The 22735-nt window shown below is 33.9% G+C and overlaps 1 non-coding gene and 1 pseudogene across 1 annotated transcript; one reads left to right on the top strand and one right to left on the bottom strand.

Moving 5' to 3' along the window:
* Nucleotides 1-22466, bottom strand: part of LOC131173119 (receptor-like protein EIX2) — a 94794-nt pseudogene extending 72328 nt beyond the window's left edge.
* Nucleotides 12505-12611, top strand: LOC131173481 (small nucleolar RNA R71). Its single transcript, XR_009143797.1, has one exon. It is a non-coding gene; the product is annotated as a small nucleolar RNA R71 (small nucleolar RNA).
* Nucleotides 22467-22735: the final 269 nt, after the last annotated feature.

Below are 22735 nucleotides of genomic sequence, written 5' to 3' on the forward strand. Positions count from 1 at the left end.
GATAGAGATATATTTTCTATATAAAGAATAACTCTTATTTTAGTGTTATTCCTAAATTGAGTGAGACTTCTAATCAGATCAGGATTGAGGGAATTAACACTATAAATAGGAGAATAGTAGAAAGGGTTATTTGGCTTTCAGCTTATGAAGTGAGGCCGTTGCCCATTGTAGAGAGGGGCCTTGTCAATTGCTGAGAATTTAGCTCTGCCCATTGATGAGGGGCACTTGCCCATTGCAGTGGAGAGAGGCTTCGGCCTAAGGTGGAGTAAAGACATAGAATTCAAGAGGAAGGAATTCTTGTCTATTGGTGAGAGGGCTCTTGCCCATATAGTTGAAGACACCCTTTGTGGTGTAATATTGTAATAATAAATATATTGAGTTATGTCTAAAAAAGACTGAGAGATACTAACTAATATATTTACTATGAGCAGTTTGATATTGTATGAGTTCTCTTGGGTGTAATTGGGTTAATGGGTAGCATAGTTATGAGCTTGTAACGATGATTTATTTATTGTTGATAGTGGATGATGGCATGCCTGTGGATGTAGCCGTATGTTGAGAGGGTGAACCATATAAGTATTGGTGTTTTGTGTGTTCACTTTATTTCTTTGTAGTTTACATGCTTCCGCAGTACACAACAATTAGTATCAGAGCATGGAAATAATATTGGTGAGTTTGGTTGAAGGTGCAGCTGCTGCGACATGTAAAAGTCGCACATGCAATAATAGTGATGATGGAGAGTTGAAATTGAAGTGGAGCTCTTAATGCAAAATTGATGTGGCGAATCCGCAAGTATACGGGTTGTCTCAAGTAATAAAGTGATGAATCAAGTATCGTTCCCACGAATATTTGTTGTTTGATTACCAAACTATGAATGAAGTGATTATTTGGGCTAATGATTGATGAATAAATGGTAATGTAAATAAGCAAGATAAATTGATTAATCTAATTGAAATGGGTAAAGAGCAAACAAATAAATTCTAAATCTAGATTGCAATTAAACTAAATTAATAATGAGTAATTCAAATCAAAGTCTAATTATGTTAAAAGTGATTCCAGAGTTGGGGTTTTATGCATAAATTAATTGGGATTTGTCTTGGGCATTCCAATTTATAGAGAAAAATAGAGTTTGAAGGTGATTAATTCTAAATTCCTTTGATATCTTTTTCAAGCAAACCAAAGTGTGTTCTAAAATAACCAAACCTACTTTCGTATGTTATTTGATTACTTTAAAACCCATTAAGTTTTGTAACCAATCATTAATTCCTCTTAAAATCCTAGTTTATTTCTAAATCTAGGTGATTTTAAGTTCCAATCCTTGATTATCTATCAATGACTTTCACATTTCGGTCCTTCAATCAAAGATTAACACAATATCCAATGGGTACCAACATTAGGTAAATAAATCAAGCACATAAGGAAGGAATTAAAACTCGTATTTATGTAAAATAAGGAAATACCCAATCCAAATCCACAAATTAATCTAAAACATATTTCCCAACTCTGAAATCTAAAGAGTTTACTCACTCATGATGGTATTTACAAGAAAGATTGATGGAAAAGTAAAGAAAAACATGATAAGAGGACTAAAATAGAAAAATCCAAGTAGAAGATCCCAAAACTCTGGTTTCTGGAGCCCCAAAAATGGTTGCAGCAGCTCCTCCCCAAAAGAAATGGCGTCTCCTCCTCTCTCTCTATTAAATTTTATTTCCTTTTTTTTTTTCCTTGTTTTCGTCTTGTGGCAAAAATTAGGAAATAATGAATTTATATGGTCCCAAAAAGTTGCCCTAAAAGTAAATAAGAGCCAAGGAGTGGATAGGAAATGAGGTGTAAAATTATCTAAGTCAACAGCATTATTCACGTTCTGAGCAGTCTGCTTAGGGTTCGGCTTAACCCTAAGCAGCTTCTTAGCAAATTTCAGCCTCTGGTCGCACTGTCTACTTAAGGTTAAGCAGACCCTCAGCAAATCTCAGCAGACTTAGAGTAAAATAGACTTTTCTGCTCATGCTTGACTTGTGCTGCACCTTAAGCACTGCTGCTTTACCCTAAGCAGGATCTTAAGCAAAGTCTCAAGCAAATTTCGGCTAACTTGCTCTTTCAAGGCTTGATTTCTTCAACTTTCCTCTATGCTTAAAGAACTCCAAATTTCTTCAAATCACTTCCTAATGCACTCATTGATCTTCGATTTGCCACAAAATCCTATCAAAAATAACAAAATTACAAAAATCAAATATAAAGTATCTAAAATTAACAAATAAGCTAAAATAAAGCTAAAAACATAAAATATACTAAAATATAAGGGTAAAATGGATGCAAAACTACCCTAAAATGCCTATATGAAATGAGTATAACAAATTCCCCCAAACTCAAACCTTTGCTTGTCCTCAAGCAAATAAAAACAATTAATGCAATTTGGGGTACCTTACCTTAAATTTATGAAAATTACTTATCCAAACTCTCAAGCTTACCTTTAACCACCAACAAACCATATACCCACTTTCAAGATGCAAAGAATTCAATCCTTACCAAAGTTATCACCGCTTAGCCTTGGGTCAATTATCCATATCATCAAGCCCAAACCAATCAATCACAAAGAATAATCATGCCTAAATAGACTATAGGGTAATCCACAAACTAAAGTGTCTCAAATAATGATGAAAGTAAATGAATGGATTAATGATATCACAATCCCATAGGCAATTCTCCTATTCCAATCTCCACTAATGTAGCAAAACACCATCAAAAGATCAAAAGGACTTTCAAGGGTTGTAATGGGGCTAAGGGGGTGATAATGTGGCTAACAAGAAAAGGATAAAGGTAACAAAATATGAGAATAATCAAATTATTAAAAGATCAAGACACACAATTTTATTTTATTTTATTTTATTTATTTATTTATTTTTTTTTTTTTTGAAGTGGGGGAAGGAACTTTACAACTTTTCACCAATGCTAGCATATAATTTTGAAGCTTTTAGAGGGACTACATAAATAACATTGACTTGAATTATAATTGTCCCTTTCAATTCACCCCCAAACTCATTTCTTTGTGTACTTGGGTGGTGAATTACTTTACATACCATAATTGAATTTGCTAGCCTTTTTATTTTAGTCACTTCTCCCAACTAATTGTTATATATATATATATATATATATATATATATATATATATATATATATATATATATATATATATATATATATATATATATATATATATATATATATATATATTATGTGTATCTATCACTCAAAGAATTATTCTCATGGAGGGTAGGTAAGTGTTTGGGTTTATGGCTAGGCATTGATGTGGGTTCCAAAGGAGTAAGAGAGATAAATGTAGGCTCAAATTGGTTCCAAAAGGAAATTTTAAAGTGAGGTTGGCTAAGGCTAAAATATGGGTTTAAAATTCAAAGAATGCCTAGATCATTTCTTTTTCAAGTGTATGCCATGATTTCGCCTTGAAAGGTTTAGAAAGATTGTTCTAGGATTGGTGAGACATCAATTAGCTACTTCTCACCCTAGAGTTTTCTCTAAGCACTCAAAGTCAATGTAATTGATTGGGTGGCACTTGGCTAAGAAGATATAAACTAAAGCAAGAATCTAATAACTTTGCACCTATCTAGAACTTTCAATCCATCAAACCCTTCTAAAAGTAAGCTTAATTGCTCTTTAAAGTAATTCTCAATCCTCTAAGGATAAGGTAAAAAATTATTTTTATGATATGCATGATCCTAAAATGAATGCATAAATCAAATTAAAACTAAGTGTAATATATATGAAAACTATATGCAAATGTATGTGTATGAGTATAGACATATGTGTGGTATATGTATAAGTGTATGGATTATCTATATATGGATGAATGAAATGCAATAAATGAATGAATGAAAATTTTAAAAATTTTGCAAAAATTTTGCCCTCACCCCCAAACTCAAATGAAACATTGTCTTCAATGTTTAAAATGAATGCAAAGATGGGCAAAATTGTGTGAACTAATCAATTAATGAAATATATACAATTGGGGATTAAATCAATATAAGCTCAAGAATTCCAAAATTAGCTCAAAATGATATTAACAATGAAGCTTTAGAGAGAAAAATGTGAAAAAGTATCCCAAATGTATGAATTTACACTGCTTAAGATGTTGCTTAACCTGTTGCGTAGGGTAAGCAAAAGCATAAGCATTGGCATAAGCATTGGCAACATACCATAAACATAAATAGTAGAAAGGTAAGCTGTTACCTCAAAATGATGTTAAACATATGTAGCTCAAAGTAAATTGTGCAACTCATCAATGTCAACAAAATTAGGATTGAAGAAAAGATAAAGTGCAAAAATAATGTGCAAGAAGATGAAAAAGTGTAAAGAAATAAGATCTAACAGTTAAATCAAGAATTAAACCAAAAAGCATTCATAGAATAACTATATCCATATCAGAAGATAAAATAAAATAAAGTAAACTAAAGGAAAGAAGTGCAAATATAATCATAAAAACTAATTACCAAAGTATTACAACTATTACTAAGGTTTGAAGATTAAAATAAATATATTACAAAATAAACCTAAAACAGAAACTAAAACTGAATTGAAGAACTAAAACTAGTACTAAACTATTGCTACTGTTCAAGCTCTGCTGTCAAGGCTTTATTGCTGTATCAAGGTCCGCCTGTGTTACGTAGTAGGTTCATTGTGATCCAAGCTTGTAAGCGGTTCCAAATTTTCTGTGAGGTCTTTCATTTCTTGAAGCATGTCTTGGCCCTAATGATATAAATTGTTATAAGATTGGGCCAATTTGTTGTAGAGCTCCAACATTTGAAGTTGTTGCTGCTTCTGTTTCTTTTTAAGAGATGAAAATCTCTTTTTAAGTTTCTTTTCTAGCTTCTTCTTTTGGTTGACCTGCTGCTGACCCATGGTATCAATTTTGACTTCTAAGCTCTTCAAGGTAGCAAGGATATCTATGGTGTCAGGTGAGGGAACAGATGGTTGGACAGTGAAACTGGCTACTTTGGATTCCAAGGATCTTAAGAGGGACAAAATATTCAAAAATCATGGGCAGTGGTTGTTTGGGGTTCTGCTAGTGCAAAGGTAGTTGGGTCTGCAATACCACTGGCTTCAGGATGCTGCTGTAACAAAGCATAGGTATGTCCTACTTTCTCACAAACATCCATGTGTAGCAACATTGTGCTGTCTATATATGATTCACTAGACACTGGCAGTAGCTTATACAGACTAGCATCAAAGCTAAATGAATTGGCTATGGCAGTTATATATCCTCCAAAGACTATACTACCTTTGGTATGCTTTGTGACAATTTGGTGCCAATGAGTAGCTAGGAAATGGGTTGTGCTCACTTGTTTTCTCTCCTTCATGCACCACAAGAAAAATAAATCTCCAGCACCCACAATGTTGTTACTGTGTCCCCTTCCTAAAACAGTGTAAGAAATGAATCTATGGAGGTATTTCAACACATGATCAACTATCCTAGAGGCTTTTGCAGTCCTCTGTCTGTAATAACCCCCATAAGGTGCAATGTCTTTCCAGAACTGAAAAGGGTCATAGATAGTTTGTTGCCACTCAATATTTTTATAGCCCGAGCCCTGAAAACTAAAAATTGCATTCATAGCATCCATGTCTAACTCCCTATCAATGCCAACACATCGAAAATAGATCACATCCTTATGCTCAGGTACTGTTGGTTTGAAATTCAGCCTTAAGGAACTCAAAAATTCCAAGGTCAAATCCTTGTACACTGGTTCCCTAATCCTAGCAAATTTAGTCCAGTTGACAGCATCTAAATAGGCAAATACAGAGTCATAAATGCCTAACTCTTTTAAAATCTGCTCATCCATATATTTGTTTGCCAAAATAGGTTTAGAAGCTAAATTGTCATAAGCATTTTTCATATCCATGTCTTTAAAAGCCCAAGGTAATGGAGAAAGTACCTCCTCTATATCATTGGCAGATGACGCAGGTGCTGCTGGAGAGTTTAAGGGTGACTGAGATATAGGGGTTTGAACCACTGGTGGTGGAATTTGCGAGGAGGACCTAGTTCTTTTGCTGACTGGTTTAGAAGAAGGTTGAGGTAGAGAGTTTAAGTCCAAAGGAATAGAGGGCGCTCCTTTTCTTTTCTCGACAATGGCTCTCTTGGGTCTACCCGCAGCTTTTTTAGTTTTACCTTTAGATTTGGTTTGAGTTGGCATAGGTTCAGACATTGGTTCTTGGAACTGAGTTTCGAAAATGGGTGTTTCATTTTGTGGCTCAATTTGTGGCGAGAGGGGGGTCGGCGGAATGAGAGTTGGTATTTGGCCTTGGGGTAGTGGTGGTGTTTGCAGTGGTGGTGATTGAGGTAGTGGCGGTGTTTGCGGTGGTGGTGATTGAGGTAGCGGCGGACTGGGACTGGGGTTAGGCTTTGTGGGTAGAGAAGATGGAGTACCCATTTTCGATTTGACAGAGCGTCGATATTTTCTGGGTTTGGGTTTGTGGGTGGACCACATCTTGGTTCTCACCATTTAATGAAGAGAAATGAACTCTTCAGCTTCCCTAAAAATGCCGGAAAAAATGGTACGGGAAGGGAGTCAGCGGAATGAAGCTGTAGTTTATCGGGAGTTTGGGCAAGGGCTTCATAAAAAATGGCGGAAGTTTTAGGCTTTTTAAAATGTGGGGCAGACATCTGGTAATTTGGGTTATGCTTGGGGTTAAGCATAGGGTTCAGCAGAATTTGCATAGGATACAGCTTAGTAAGCAACATCATCAGCAAGTTTCGGCAGGTTTTGGGAAAAATTGTGATTTTACTTACCAAAAACAATCCAAATGCTATGGAATGCTATCATGACCCTCAGCAATTACCAAATACACATTAATACCACCAAATTGAAAAATTTAAGCTCATCATCTCTCATAAACTTAGCAAGCATTGTACATGTTCATTTAGCTTTTTGCAAGCATGGTTCAAATTAGGCACCAATTGTGATTACCTTTTTGCGCACTTAATGAAATGGTCTCCTTTCTAAACTTATACCAAAAGCACATTTTCAGCAGCATTTGAGACAAGTTTTAGACATTTAAAAATTGCAGAAAAGACATAGAAATTGACTTTTTAAGCAACATGAACAATAGCGTGAACAGTAACATAAACAGTAACTCAAACAAAAACATGCAAATTCTAACAAACTACAAAAACTATATATACACTAAAAGGTAAAACTTAAAAAATACTATTTTTGCACTTTAATAAAGCTCACATCAGTCCTAAATATTAAAATTGATCCTCATTCAAGTTGCATTTCACAGAATTTACACAAGACACAATTAAACATGTGTTATCAAGTAGATTGCAATATCAGTAATTTAACACAAGTTTAAAGGTGTTACTGTTCACAGGCACCGGATAAAGTGCAGAATTTTGCTTATACTTGCTCCCTTTCAATTCTTTCTTTTTGCTACATGTGTTAATTTGCCCAATCTTCATGAATGACCTACAAAAGATAAACAAATGTCACTTTTGAGTTTAATGAGGGTAAAAAGTGAGAATGAAATGAAATGGAAAATTAATAAACTATAAAAGGATACGTTTGGGTTGCCTCCCAAGAAGCACTTGTTTAAGGTCTTAAGCTTGACCTTCCACTCCAAATATCCCTGATTGGAGAACCAAGCCATGAAACCTCTACAACCTTTTGTGTGGGTTCTCCGACAATATAATGCTTTAATCTCTGCCCATTAACTTTGAAAGTCCCTGAGGTTTCATTGCCTATCTCAACAGCTCCATAGGGGTATACCTTTATAACAGTGTAAGGCCCTGACCATCTTGACTTTAATTTTCTGGGAAATAACCTTAACCTAGAGTTATATAAGAGAACAACATCCCCTTCCTGAAATTCTTTCCTCCTAATATTCTTATCATGCCATCTCTTAGTTCTTTCCTTGTAAAGCTTGGCATTTTCATAAGCATCCAATCTAAGTTCCTCAAGTTCATTTAGTTGCAGCATTCTTTTTTCTCCTGCAGTTTTTAAGTCAAAATTCAGTGTCCTTATGGCCCAATATGCTCTATGTTCCAACTCCAAAGGTAAATGACAAGCTTTCCCATAAACCAATCTAAATGGGGTGGTGCCAATATGAGTTTTAAAAGCTGTTCTATAGGCCCAAAGAGCATCATCTAACTTTAGTGACCAATCTTTCCTTGAACTATTCACTATTTTCTCAAGAATTATTTTCAGCTCTCTATTTGAGATCTCCACTTGACCACTAGTTTGTGGATGGTAGGGTGTTGCAACCTTATGCTTTACTCCATATTTTTGTAATAATCTTTCAAATTGATGGTTGCAAAAATGAGAACCTCCATCACTTATAATGGCACGTGGAGTTCCAAATCTTGTAAAAATGAACTTTTTAAGGAATTTAATCACAACTCTAACATCATTAGTTGGAGATGGTATAGCTTCAACCCATTTGCTCACATAATCTACTCCAACTAAAATATATTTGTGTCCAAAGGACGATGGAAAATGTCCCATGAAATCAATGCCCCACACATCAAATAGTTCCACTTCCATTATATTTTGGAGGGGCATTTCATCTTTCTTCGAGATATTACCCATCCTTTGACACCTATCACATGCATTTACAAACTTTACATCTTTAAACATATGTGGCCAAAAGAATCCTGCTTGAAGAACTTTTTCTGCAGTCTTTATCACACTCATATAACCCCCATAAAGTGAAGAATGACAATCTTTAATAACATTCCCTATCTCCTTATCAACTAAACATCTTCTAATCAACCCATCTCCATATCTCTTGAACAAAAATGGCTCTTCCCAATCATAATCCTTTACATCAAAAAGAAATTTCTTCTTTTGCTGCCATGTTAAGTCAGGTGGAAGGATTCCACACACTAGATAGTTCACGAAATCTGCATACTAAGGGGTTTTTGCATTCATGATTACTAACAGTTGCTCATCAGGAAAATAATCATCTATTGGGGGCTCTTTTCCCAAATTATCTCCTTGTTCTTGCCTCAATCTAGACAGATGATCTGCTACCACATTTTCTACTCCTTTCTTGTTTTTAATTTCCAGGTCAAACTCTTGAAGGAGTAGCACCCACCTTATCAATCTAGGTTTAGCCTCTTTTTTCTGAAGGAGATACTTGATAGCTGCATGATCCGTGTACACTATTACCTTAGGCCCCACAAGATAGGACCTGAATTTGTCTACTGCAAATACCACTGCCAAAAACTCTTTCTCTGTAGTAGAGTAATTTATTTGAGCATCATCTAAGGTTCTACTTGCATAGTATATTGCATACACTTTCTTAACTCTCCTTTGTCCCAAAACAGCCCCAATGGCATAATCGCTAGCATCGCACATTAACTCAAAAGGTAATGACCAATCGAGAGGCTGCATAATAGGAGCAGATATCAAAGCTTCCTTTATCCTGCAAAAAGCGTTCATACAATTAGTATCAAAATGGAATTCTACATCTTTACTCAATAAATTGGTAAGAGGCTTAGAAATCTTAGAGAAATCCTTAATGAATCTCCTGTAAAATCCAGCATGCCCCAAGAAACTCCTCACTCCCTTCACGGATGTTGGGGGTGGCATTTTCTCAATAATTTCTACCTTTGCTTTATCCACCTCAATACCCCTATTTGACACAAGATGTCCCAAAACAATTCCTTCTTGTACCATAAAATGGCACTTTTCCCAATTCAAAACTAAATTGAACTCTTCACATCTCTACAAAACCTTAGACAAGTTAGATAAGCATTCATCGAAAGATTTGCCATACACAGAAAAATCATCCATGAACACTTCCATAATACCCTTAATCATGTCAGAAAATATGGACATCATACATCTTTGAAATGTAGCAGGGGCATTACATAGTCCAAATGGCATCCTTCGATATGCAAAGGTACCATAAGGACATGTGAAGGTAGTTTTATCCTGATCATCTGGGTGAATAGGGATCTAAAAGAACCCTGAATAGCCATCCAAATAGCAAAAATAAGAATGATGAGCTAGTCTCTCAAGCATTTGATCTATAAATGGTAATGGAAAATGGTCCTTTCTAGTTGCATTATTCAATTTCCTATAATCTATACACATTCTCCATCCAGTTACAGTCCTTGTAGGTATTAGTTCATCATTTTCATTTTTCACTATTGTGATGCCCCCTTTCTTGGGTACAACATGAACTGGATTACCCAATTGCTGTCAGAAACAGGGTAAATGATACCTGCATCAAGCAATTTCAAGATTTCCTTTTTCACAACCTCTTTCATATTTGGATTCAATCTCCTCTGTGACACTCGAGAGGCTTTATGATTATTTTCCAACAAAATTCTATGCATGCACACAGAAGGATGTATTCCTTTAATATCATCAATGGTTTAACCAATTATCCTTCTATGCTTTCTAAGAACTCTTAATAATTTTTCAACTTCACAATCATTCAATTTAGCACTAACAATTACAGGATATGTAGAATTTTGACCTAGAAAAGTATACCTAAGATTTGTTGGAAGAGGTTTCAACTCTACCTTTGGTGCTTCACTTTTTTCAAACTTTGATGATGAAGTTGTATCTTGCTTCAAATCCCCAATCTTTTCAATATCAGCCATAGGCAAAGGTGGATTTCCTTCCAAGATTGTAGCATATTCTACAGCTTCTTCAATCTCATCCCCTTTGTTGGTGTTATGAACCAAACAAGCTTCTAAGGGATCTTTAGGATGTTGCTTTTTAAGCACTTCTTTGACCTCTTCATTTATCACATCAATTCTCAAGCATGAATTTGAATCATCTTTCTTTTTCATTGCTTGAAACAAATTAAATTCAACTTTCTCTTCCCCAACTTCTAATGTAAGCCTCCCATTTTTTACATCAATCACAGCTCCAGCAGTAACAAGGAAAGGTCTACCAAGAATAATAGGAATGTGTACATCCTCCTCCATCTCCAGTACCACAAAATCCACTGGTATGAAAAATTTTCCAACTTTCAGAGGAACATTCTCAATTACCCCAATCTGAAATTTAATAGACCTATCTGCTAACTGTAGTGAGATGGTAGTAGGCTTCATTTCTCCAATCTTCACTTTCTCATAGATAGACAATGGCATTAGACTAACACTGGCTCCAAGATCACATAAAGCCTTATCTATACTGATATCCCCAATGTGACATGGTATGGAAAAACTTCCAGGATCTTTCAGTTTGGGTGGAAGCTTATTTTGCAAAATAGCACTGCTTTCTTCCGTGAGAGCTACGATCTCAAATTCCTCCAATTTCTTCTTGTTAGAAAAAAATCTCCTTCAAAAATTTAGCATATGAAGGCATTTGTGCTAAGGCATCAGTGAAAGGAATAGTCACATGCAAAGACTTCAATACTTCCAAAAACTTCCCAAATTGTTTATCCAATTTCGCTTTCTGGAACCTTTGTGGGAATGGTAAAGGCGGCATGTAGGCTTTAGGTGCAATATATTTAGGTTCTTCCTCTTTGCTCTCCCTCTCTTTACTTCCTTTTTCTTCCTCTGAATTTTCTTTCTCAGCTTCAATTCTAACTTCAGCTTCAGTCTGTTCATCTCCTTCTCTGTTTTTCTCTTCTTCAATTTTCTCTTCAATCTTTTTATCTCCATTCTCCAATATTTTTCCACTCCTCAATGTAATAGCCTTGCAATGCTCCCTTGAATTTTCTGGCTGGCTAGGGAGCTTCCCAAATGCTTTGTTATTTGAAGAGCTAGCTTGTTGAGCTATTTGATTCTCTAACATCTTGTTGTGTGTTGCCATTTGATCCCCTTTAGATGCTAATTGAGAAATCATTTCTTATTGACTTTGATGGCTCACAAGTAGAGTCTCAATCATAGCTTCTAATCTAGCTGTCTTGTCTGGTTGTGCTTATTGTGGTAGAGGTAGAGCAGGTGCATTTTGAGGTTTAGAAATTCCAGGAGGAGGACCTCTATTCTGCTGAAAATTCTGATGTTGTTGATACCCAGAAGGTTGCTGAAAATTTTGATTTTGCCCTTGTCTACCTCCCCAAGAGAAATTGGGGTAGTTTCTCCATGCTGGATCATACGTTGCAGAAAATGAGTTGCCACCTGGTCTTTGCTTGTAGTTCCCCACATAATCCACTTGCTCACTTGAAAAATCTTGATTAAGTGCAGAAAAATCTGCTGCACAATTAACATTTGCAGCTCCAACTTCTACTGAATTACTAGAACCTCCAGCTGAAGAATCTACTTTCATGCTTAGCTTGTCCATCTTCCTTGTCAAAGCATCAAACTTAGCATTAATCATATTCATGGCATCAAGCTCAAACATACCAGCTGATTTCTTGATCTCATTCCTCTCACAACTCCATTGGTAGTTGTTATAAGCAATTTTATCAAGAGCAGAAAAAGCTTCATCTTCAGATTTCTCCATGAGATCACCTCCAGAAGATGCATCAATTGTACTTCTAATAGCTAGTGAAACTCCATTGTAAAAGTGTTGAACAAGCATCCACTTAGGAATCCCATGATGTGGACATCTCCTTTGCAAATCCTTATACCTCTCCCATGCTTCATACAGGCTCTCATCATCTCTAGGTTTGAAAGAAGTCAGCTCATTTCTCAACTTAGCTGTCTTGCTTGGTGGAAAATATTGAGCTAAAAATGCTTGAGAAAGTTCATCCCATGTTGTGATAGAACCCGGTGGCAAAGAATGTAACCACTCTCTAGCTCGGTCCTTTAGAGAAAAAGGAAATAATCTGAGTTGAATTGCATCATCAGAAACTCCATTTATCTTCAACATATCACTGATCTCAAGAAAGTGTGCTAGATGCACATGTGGACTTTCACCTGGATTTCCTCCAAATTGTTATTGTTGTACCATCTGATAGAGTGCAGGCTTCAGTTCAAAATTATTAGCTTCTACTCTTGGTCTTGTGATACTTGGCATGAAATCCCCAATGTTAGGATAGGCATGATCCTTCACAGAGCGGTTGTTATTGTTGTTGGCCATTTCTTCTTGTAATTGCTCTTGCTCTTGTGCTCTTTCTTGTTGTTGTTGAGCTTTAATTTCAGCTTTTCTCCTCTTAGATTCTGTTCTTAAAGCTTTTGCTGTCTTTTCTATTTCTGGATCAAAGAATAAATTGATTTCTTCACTTTTTGTCCTTCTCATAAAATAAAGTACCTAAAAAACAAAATAAACAAATTCTCAAAGTAAAATGGTAAAAAGAAAATAAAATAAAATGCCCAAATTAACTAAACAAACAATTGTTCAATATCAAACAAAAATCAAATCCCCCGCAACGGCGCCAAAAACTTGATGTGGCGAATCCGCAAGTATACGGGTCGTCTCAAGTAATAAAGTAATGAATCAAGTATCGTTCCCACAAGGATTTGCTGTTTGATTACCAAACTATGAATGAAGCGATTATTTGGGCTAATGATTGATGAATAAATGGTGAATGTAAATAAGCAAGATAAATTGATTAATCTAATTGAAATGGGTAAAGAGCAAACAAATAAATTCTAAATCTAGATTGCAATTAAACTAAATTAATAATGGATAATTCAAATCAAAGTCTAATTATGTTAAAAGTGATTCCAGAGTTGGGGTTTTATGCATAAATTAATTGGGATTTGTCCTGGGCATTCCAATTTATAGGGAAAAATAGAGTTTGAAGGTGATTAATTCTAAATTCCTTTGATATCTTTTTCAAGCAAACCAAAGTGTGTTCTAAAATAACCAAACCTACTTTCGTATGTTATTTGATTACTTTAAAACCCATTAAGTTTTGTAACCAATCATTAATTCCTCTTAAAATCCTAGTTTATTTCTAAATCTATGTGATTTTAAGTTCCAATCCTTGATTATCTATCAATGACTTTCACCTTTCGGTCCTTCAATCAAAGATTAACACAATACCCAATGGGTACCAACATTAGGTAAGTAAATCAAGCACACAAGGAATGAATCAAAACTCGTATTTATGTAAAATAAGGAAATACCCAATCTAAATCCACAAATTAATATAAAAACATATTTTCCAACTCTGAAATCTAAAGAGTTCACTCACTCATGATGGTATTTACAAGAAAGATTGATGGAAAAGTAAAGAAAAACATGATAAGAGGACTAAAATAGAAAAACCCAGGTAGAAGATCCCAAAACTTTGGTTTCTGGAGCCCCAAAAATGGTTGCAGCAGCTCCTCCCCAAAAGAAATGGCGTCTCCTCCTCTCTCTCTATTAAATTTTCTTTCCTTTTTGTTTTTGCTTGTTTTCCTCTTGTGGCAAAAATTAGGAAATGATGAATTTATATGGTCCTAAAAAGTTGCCCTAAAAGTAAATAAGAGCCAAGAGTGGATAGAAAATGAGGTGTAAAATTATCCAAGTCAGCAGCATTATTCACGTTCTGGGCAGTCTGCTTAGGGTTCGGCTTAACCCTAAGCAGCTTCTTAGCAAATTTCAGTCTCTGGTCGCACTGTCTGCTTAAGGTTAAGTGAACCCTCAGCAAATCTCGGCAGACTTAGAGTAAAATAGACTTTTCTGCTCATGCTTGACTTGTGCTGCACCTTAAGCACTGCTGCTTTACCCTACGCAAGATCGTAAGCAAAGTCTCAAGCAAATTTCGGCTAACTTGCTCTTTCAAGGCTTGATTCAAAAACTTGATGTGGCGAATCCGCAAGTATACGGGTCTTCTCAAGTAATAAAGTGATGAATCAAGTATCGTTCCTACGAGGATTTGCTGTTTGATTACCAAACTATGAATGAAGCAATTATTTGGGCTAATGATTGATGAATAAATGGTGAATGTAAATAAGCAAGATAAATTGATTAATCTAATTGAAATGGGTAAAGAGCAAATAAATAAATTCTAAATCTAGATGGCAATTAAACTAAATTAATAAGGGGTAATTCAAATCAAAGTCTAATTATGTTAAAAGTGATTCCAGAGTTGGGGTTTTATGCATAAATTAATTGAGATTTGTCTTGGGCATTCCAATTTATAGGGAAAAATAGAGTTTGAAGGTGATTAATTCTAAATTCCCTTGATATCTTTTTCAAGCAAACCAAAGTGTGTTTTAAAATAACCAAACCTACTTTCGTATGTTATTTGATTACTTTAAAACCCATTAAGTTTTGTAACCAATCATTAATTCCTCTTAAAATCCTAGTTTATTTCTAAATCTAGGTGATTTTAAGTTCCAATCCTTGATTATCTATCAATGACTTTCACCTTTTGGTCCTTCAATCAAAGATTAACACAATACCCAATGGGTACCAACATTAGGTAAGTAAATCAAGCACACAAAGAAGGAATCAAAACTCATATTTATGTAAAATAAGGAAATACCCAATCCAAATCCACAAATTAATTTAAAACATATTTCCCAACTCTGAAATCTAAAGAGTTTACTCACTCATGATGGTATTTACAAGAAAGATTGATGGAAAAGTAAAGAAAAACATGATGAGAGGACTAAAATAGAAAAACCCAGGTAGAAGATCCCAAAACTCTTGTTTCTAGAGCCCCAAAAATGGTTGCAGCAGCTCCTCCCCAAAAGAAATGGTGTCTCCTCCTCTCTCTCTATTAAATTTTCTTTCCTTTTTGTTTTTGCTTGTTTTCCTCTTGTGGCAAAAATTAGGAAATGATGAATTTATATTGTCCCAAAAAGTTGCCCTAAAAGTAAATAAGAGCCAAGGAGTGGATAGGAAATGAGGTGTAAAATTATCTAAGTCAGCAGCATTATTCACGTTCTGGGCAGTCTACTTAGGGTTCGGCTTAACCCTAAGCAGCTTCTTAGCAAATTTCAGCCTCTGGTCGCACTGTCTGCTTAAGGTTAAGTAGACTCTCAGCAAATCTCGGCAGACTTAGAGTAAAATAGACTTTTCTGCTCATGCTTGACTTGTGCTGCACCTTAAGCACTGCTGCTTTACCCTAAGCAGGATCTTAAGCAAAGTCTCAAGCAAATTTCGGCTAACTTGCTCTTTCAAGGCTTGATTTCTTCAACTTTCCTCTATACTTAAAGAACTCCAAATTTCTTCAAATCACTTCCTAATGCACTCATTGATCTTCAATTTGCCACAAAATCCTATCAAAAATAACAAAATTACAAAAATCAAATATAAAGTATCTAAAATTAACAAATAAGCTAAAATAAAGCTAAAAACATAAAATATACTAAAATATAAGGGCAAAATGGATGTAAAACTACCCTAAAATGCCTATATGAAATGAGTATAACAAAAATCAAGAAGATTGATTACGTGAAAATTTTTTGAAGAAAGAAGCAAGTTACACCCAAGATGAAGATTAGAAAGATTGATGATTTGAAGGGTTCAAGTTTAAGCATAGAGATGTAATGATTGAAGGCACCTAAGAATTTGATGTATGCAATGGTTGATGGATTTTGAGTCAAGGTGGAGATTGTTAGAATTATGACTCAAAATCCTAGTAAGATTTGAAGAGACCTTTTCCTAATTTGAGTAGGAGAAATATTTCTCAATATGATAGAGGAATATTGCCTATATAAAGTAAAACTCTTATTTTAGTGTTATTTCTAAATTCAGTGGGACTCCTAATCAGATCAGGATTGAGGGAATTAACACTATAAATAGGAGAATGGTGGAAAGGATTATTTAGCTTTCAGCTCATAGAGTGAGATTGTTGCCCATTATAGAGAGGGGCCTTGCCAATTGCTGAGGATTTGGTTCTGCCCATTGATGAAGGTCAATTGCCCATTGCAGTGGAGAGAGGCTTCGGCCTAAGGTAGAGTAAAGACATAGAATTCAAGAGGAAGTGATTTTTGTCCATTGGTAAGAGAGCTCTTGCCCATATAATTGAAGGCACCCTTTGTGGTGTAGTGTTATAATAGTAAATATATTAGGTTATGTCTAGAGGAAACTGAGAGGAACTAACTAATATATTTACTATGAACAGTTTGATATTGTATGGATTCTCTTGGCTGTAATTGGGTTGATGAGTAGTATAGCTATGAGCTTGTAATGATGATTTATTTATTATTGATAGTGGAAGATAGCATGCCTGAAGATGTAGCCCTATGTTGAGAGGGTGAACCACGTAAATATTAGTGTTTTGTGTGTTTGTTTTATTTCTTTGCAGTTTACACGCTTCCGCAGTGCACAATACTATATTTTTTAATTTTTACTAATTATATTCCACCATCATTGAATTCGTATATTAATTACATAATGAATTTATCACGTCACGCCAACAATAAGATATAATTAGAAAAGGCTCAAAACTATATGATTTAAATGGTAACTTAATTAGTATATAGTATAATTAAAAAAATTGAAAATACAGTTTTTTATTTTTTCTTTACAATTATTAAATTTTAAAATATATAATTAATAAATGATATATATTTTATATAAATTATTAACTAAAATATGAAAATTTAAATGGATTCAAGTATTTTTCAGGTAATATAATCGAGTGAAATCAGAAATCTAAGTTGGGAGGACAAAACTCAGCACGTTCAAACACAAAATATTGATACATCAAATCTTCCATCTATCTATACATAGCTCAATAAAATTCTAATACTATAAATGAAATTATCAATTAATTCTATTGAATTACGGGTCATTTAAGTATATTTCAATTAGGATAATCTTCTATTCCATTTTGCACCTTATACATCCACCCCAATATTTTCTTTTTCTAATATGTAATTCTTTCTTGGAATAAGCCTTTCCTGTCATTTCTTATAATTTAGAGCCTGTTTGGTTTAACTGTTGAATACAGCTGATAACTGTTAGTTGATAGCCGATAATTGATAGTTGATGATAGCTGATTTATGTTAAGTGTTTGGTAATACTATATTTAGCTGTTACTATTTATATGCGAAATGACTAATAAAGGTATATACTATGTAATTTATTTTATTATTAAAATAAATATAAAATTATAAATTTATTATATTATATTATTTATTTTATTATTAAATTAAATATATAATTATTGAATTAATATATTTTATCATTTATTATATTATTAAAATAAATATATAATTATTAATCTATTATCTTATATCATTTATTTTATTATTGAAATAAGAAAATAATTAAATTTTTTTAAAAAATAATTAAATAACTTTAAAAATATAAATAAAATAATAAAGTAATTATTATTGTTGATAAAGAAAAAACTTATAATTAATTTTAAATTTTTAGATGTAAATAAATATTTTATATTTTGTTATTAATAAAAAAATATTTTAATAAAATTGAAATGCATTAATTAAAATATTAAAATTATAAATGAAAAAGATAAAAGTATTAATCATATTAATTTTTGAGTTAAATAAAAAAGGATAATATAGTCAAAATAAAAAATAAAATCAAATCAGCTATCAATCGATGCGAAACAGCTCTAAAAATAGAGCTGATATAAAATGCAGCTAATATGTAGCATATCAGTTACCTATTAGTTATCAGCTTTATTTTTTTAAGCCTACCAAAAACCCTAGTTCACCTATTGAGGTGTCTATCAGCTATCAGTTATATCCAACAGGTGAACTAAACACCCCCTTAGTTAGGAGTGAGCAAATTTCGGTTCAAACCGAAAAACTGAACCGAACCGAATCAATTTGGTTCAATCGGTTTGGTTTTAAAATTTAATCAGTTTGATTCGATTTTATATTATAAAAATTTCAATTATTTTGGTTCGGTTCAGTTTTGAAGAAAAAAATCAGTGAACTGAACCGAATAATAATTTTATATATTTAAATCGAACCAAATCGATTTTTGAATTGATTTATTTTTATGGGGAATTTATGAATTATATTTAATTATATATATATATATATATAAATTATTTAATTTCATTGATGAATGATTATTAGGTTCAAACCAAATTCAAAACTAGACTAAAAAACCTGAAAATCAAGTCTAAATTAAAAATTAATAAAAATCAAAGCCGATCTGTATGAACCGAACCGAACCGAAATAGAATGGTTCGGTTCAATTTGATTTTTCATCCATTTCTGTTCCATTCAGTTTCTAAAATATGTAATTCAGTTTTTATAATTTAATTCGGTTTGGTTCATTTCAATTCGGTTTGAACCGAATACTCACCCTACCCTTAGTCACCTTCTTCGAAATCATCACCCTTCACACGCCATAAAAGTCGTCTTCCTTCTTTTTTTTTTTTTTTTTTTTTTTCAACTTCCATATCCATTATAGAATTATTGATAATGGTTTAGTACATGTTATTTCAACAAAGGATCATTACTCATTAGTACCGACAAAATCACTAAATCAGCAAAAATAATGAAAAATCATTTCTAGGTTTCGCTTAAAATTAGATAATATACACAACAACAACAATTAATTAATTAGTTTTAACTTAATTAATATTAAAAAAAATCAAAAATCATAATCATAAACTATATAAATCAATATGACACATCAAAATCAAATTAACCACCTCTTAATATAAATAGAAAAATATAATATTCAACCATAATTTTCTATCAAACCTATTTAATGATATTTTAATAATCAAAACATTAAAAGAAAATGATTAATTTTTATTTATTTGTGGTATTTATTTTCTTTATATTTTATGATTCATTTTACAAACATTTCTTAGTGCATTTTAAATAGATTAAATATAAATAAAAGAAATGTTATATTGCTATATTTTCATTTACTTAAATAATATACCAATAATGATTATCCCTACACATTTCTGATTGAAATTCACCCGAAATTTCACAGTTTCAAAGTTGATCGATTACATGTAAAATATATACATATATATACGTCTTTGACACTTTGAAAAATTCTATGCACGAACAAAGAAAAATCTTAAAGATCACCCCTGAAAAATGGATCACTTAAGAATGGGTTGGAGAAGGTTCCTCCTCCATTGGGGAAGAGTGAGGAGACAGATAAGGCCAAGAGCAAACCCCCAAGCGTATCTGTCATTTACCAAAGAAGTTATCTCATCTTTAGCAGGTAGTTCCTCCCCACCTCGAAAGAAGGTTGCAAATAATCCCCACGCCAGACACAGCACACTTCCACTCAGACCACCAATGCCCAGCAAGAGGGATGTTGCAAAAGAAAGCAATGTGGCTGTGCTTCTTCCAAACATAGCTTGTGCTATGCGACCTCCTTCGAGTCTTCCACAGGGTAACAAATTCAATGAAGTCACAACCATTCCTGCAGACGCATAGTATTGTCAGGAGTCAAGATCTCAAACATGGGACACCATCTTCTGTAAAAATATAGAACCAGAACAACCAAACCAAAACAACATACTTCAAGTTGGTCTCGCTGTCCCAGGCTGCTAGCCAAACTCATAAACCAGCTCACAACCCAACATAACCAATCAGCAAATGTATAAGTGTATGCTAAATTAATGTTACTGATCATAACATGATAATTATAATGGCAAACATGACAGTTAATAAATGTAGAATTTGTGGAAAAAAAAAATCGAATGGTCCATCATTCTTCAGTTTCATTTGCCAACTTGATCTATTGCTATAGTGCACAAAGTGTGTATCAGTCAAGAGAGGTGCTTATAAAGCTTCTGCTTCTTATTATTTTTTGTAATAGGACCTCAAGCATAGTCCTAATGTAAAAGTTCAAAACAAGATGATTAACAGCAAGTGTACAAGTCAGTTTACACCAGGTTTGCAGGGCTACAGATAACTGATGTACAAGAAGGATTTGCATCCTTCACTATAATCTTTTATCAGGAAACTTTTACCAGTACCATGTGACTGAACATATCCTAAATCTTTAGCATTCTTCATGGCCATATTAAGTATTGACACTCACTTATCAGAAGGTGAAAAAAAAGAAAGTACAAAATTGCTTAACTAATTTGTTTCTTTGCTCGGTAAGTTGTCTCATCTCATATCCAACCAGAAAGTATTGCATACATAACAGAGATCCAAAAGATCAAGGACTCACCTGAAAGTCCAGCAAAAGCAAGGGGATCAACAGGAACCCCCACACCCTCCACTGCATAAGGCAATACATTTCCAAGGTCATCTGTATAAGGTCCAATAACATATTGGATGAAAGAAGGTAAGGGATTGTTGTAGAAGAATTGTGGCCTTATATACTTGCAAGATAAAAAAAATAAAAAAATAAAAAAAAAAAAAAAAAAAAAAAAAGTTAAGCATTAAACTAATCAAATCAATCAAGGAGGTTTTTACAATGATATGCATAGGCACACTACTCTAGCCCCATGATAAAGATAAATGGACATCTGGCAATTCAACTGTGTTCCATTTTGCTGGATTTGGGAATACACCAATCTAACACATGTACAGATGTACACACAACGTTGCACAGCATAAATTCCAGAATAGCATAACAAATGGTTGATTCTACCATTCACAAAAATAAAGTGCAAACTTATTAACTATTATCCAAACAGTGTTTGTAATAAGGGAACAATCTCATATGAAATTCTTGCTGAACATGCTGTTCATTATTTCAGGGTGTTCTTGTGACACAGCTTGGCCCATTGTTATACATGGGTTATCCCTTTTGTGGTGGCAACTGGCAAGCAGGTCCCGTGGCAGGGTGACAAAGATACTTAAAGCAGAATTGTGGGTTCAAATGCTGCTATGACCACCCTTAATCTAATCTGCCACTTATGACTGTTGAGCTAAATGATTGTTAGTATTTTCCTGCCAGCCTTGTCATCTGTCTGTACCATTCCCACCAAACTAGTCAATTATACCACAGAAGTCTTCTGTATCTTCCTCTCATATTCAACATACCCTGGAAACTTCAACTCAAAGCTATGCCTCTCCATTCCAACTTGGATTTAACGTTTTCTTTGGTTTTACTCTTGCGTTTAGCTTCATAAAACTGGAGCTAATAGCCCAATACCCATTGAAGGCCGCATTGTAAGTTGAAAGAAAATAGAACTATAGAAAGGCTAGTTTTACTCTGCAATTATATATTGGCAGTTCTGATATTTGAGAATAGCAAAAGCTGAAGACATTTCAGAATGGTAATATCAATTGCCAAAGGACCACTAACGTTTTCACTACTAACTGTAACGGATCAAGAATCATCACAGTTCCTATTAGTGTAGGAACAAGCAAAATCTAAAAATAAAACAAATAACTGATCCCATGTACATAATTACCAGATGAAAACGAATTCATCCCTAAAATTATCACTGTAAACAGCCAGCAATCAAAAACTAGCAGAAATGCAAAGTTGAAGATATAAGGTAGAGTATATTACCTCAAGAAATGCCTTCAAAACCACAAAAGTGCAAGCATTAGGACCCCATTTACGGAAAACCCAAACTATAATCAACAAAGATACAAATTAAAAGACGCCCAGAAACAAAACTCACTATTCAAAAATTAAACCATCTAAATTACCAATTTGGTGGAGATGGACGCAGGCAAGACCGATCGCAACGCCTTCCTGGCTCGTTTAGATACCTTCTTGAAAACATTTTGAATGAACCTAACCAACAGATCCAAACTCCTATCTTCATCTTCATCCTCATCTTCATCATCATCAACCAAAAATTCATTGTTAATCGATCGACTCCAATTCCGAGGATCATCTACGAGATTGCCATTATTACTATTCAATCTAGAAATCCTCCTAGAAGCTTGAGGAAGCAGAAGAAGAAAAGGAGGATGAGCTTTAAGAGAGAGAAAAATCGGATGGTCGATTCGGTACGAGATTGGAAGTGGTGAGTTCTTAGTCGGTGCCGGTGGTGGGGTGTTTCAGAGAAG

The sequence above is a fragment of the Hevea brasiliensis genome, chromosome 14 (assembly GCF_030052815.1).
Source record: "Hevea brasiliensis isolate MT/VB/25A 57/8 chromosome 14, ASM3005281v1, whole genome shotgun sequence".
Lineage (NCBI taxonomy): Eukaryota > Viridiplantae > Streptophyta > Magnoliopsida > Malpighiales > Euphorbiaceae > Hevea > Hevea brasiliensis.